Source organism: Corvus hawaiiensis, chromosome 3, assembly GCF_020740725.1.
Source record: "Corvus hawaiiensis isolate bCorHaw1 chromosome 3, bCorHaw1.pri.cur, whole genome shotgun sequence".
In the NCBI taxonomy this organism is placed as follows: Eukaryota; Metazoa; Chordata; class Aves; order Passeriformes; family Corvidae; genus Corvus; species Corvus hawaiiensis.
This window is the reverse complement of record NC_063215.1, coordinates 91,567,905-91,569,009: the sequence shown is the minus strand read 5'-3', so window position 1 is coordinate 91,569,009 and position 1,105 is coordinate 91,567,905. Positions and strand designations below refer to the sequence as shown.

Below are 1,105 nucleotides of genomic sequence, written 5' to 3'. Positions count from 1 at the left end.
TTTTTCCAAACTGCAGAGATCTGTCTTCCTCTCCCCAAGGTTTATGGCTCTGAAATGGATCCCAGTAGCCAAGCCGGACCCTTCTCAAGCAATACTGGAACAGCAGTAAGGTACTTTTCCTCATTCTCAGAAATAGTCACTCCAGCTGTTGGCACTATGGAAAGCTGTGAGAGGCAGCTGGAGTTGTGCACCATTCTCTTTCTTATCCCACCATGTGCCGGGCCATCATCTTATCTGGAAATGGAACAACTGACATGTCTGGAGAGAGATTAATAAGGGAGCAGTGCTGCTGCAATAAAAACTGTCTGGAGAGATTCCACTCATCTATTTCATTTGTAAAAGGGCAAACTTCTAAAGCATAAATTTGTATTCCAAATGTGCTATGAAATACTTCAGGTGGGGAGGGTGAAGTGGGGACCTCACAGCATTGTATCCTGCAGTCCTCTGCAGCTGAACAGGCCCCATGGATGACATAAACAGCAGGGACTTTTACACTGTGTGCTGGTGCAGTACTCTTCCACACTATCACATGGCCGTACTCAGCCTGCAGACTGTATTAGAGCAGAAATATGATAATATAAGTGTAACAACCTTTCTCTCAATTCCAAACTCCAAGATACGCCAAACATTGTGTGTAAAACGTGAAAAATGAGCAATAATTATTTCCTAGGAAGAATGAACAAATCCAAAGCAGTGGAGAGGATAAAACAGTCTCAGTTTTGAAGAGGAAATCCTCAGGATGCTTATTGACACCATGTGCCCTCCTTGCTACAGGAGCATGGCTGAAGGGATGGGCAGGCTCTTAATGCTCATCATGCCTCAGCTACTGGACAGGGGAGGTCTATTTTAATGAAAGACTTTGTGTTTCCAGTCAGAAAAGTTGGAACACAGATTTTGTCTTTGTCAGAGGAGCATCTAATAGTTAGGCTTCGAAAAGGAGTTGTGAGGAAGAGATGAGTGCAGTGTTTGGCGGCATATGATGTCTGGATTTTCTTTCTTTATTCATGGAGTCCAGTAAGGCAGGATATAAAACAAACTTCATACATTCTGGCATGGAACGATTCTGCTCTTCATTTCAAAACCAAAGTGGTTTGAATTTCCTGCA

At 43.3% G+C, this 1,105-nt stretch overlaps 1 long non-coding RNA gene across 3 annotated transcripts in view; it reads left to right on the top strand.

Moving 5' to 3' along the window:
• The window catches only part of LOC125323784, a 26,754-nt gene extending 26,262 nt beyond the window's left edge, over positions 1-492 (top strand). For all 3 annotated transcript variants that reach the window (XR_007202645.1, XR_007202644.1, XR_007202646.1), the window contains one exon: positions 1-492. This exon is cut by the window's left edge and continues 1,663 nt beyond it. This is a non-coding gene — a long non-coding RNA (uncharacterized LOC125323784).
• The last annotated feature ends 613 nt before the right edge of the window (positions 493-1,105 follow it).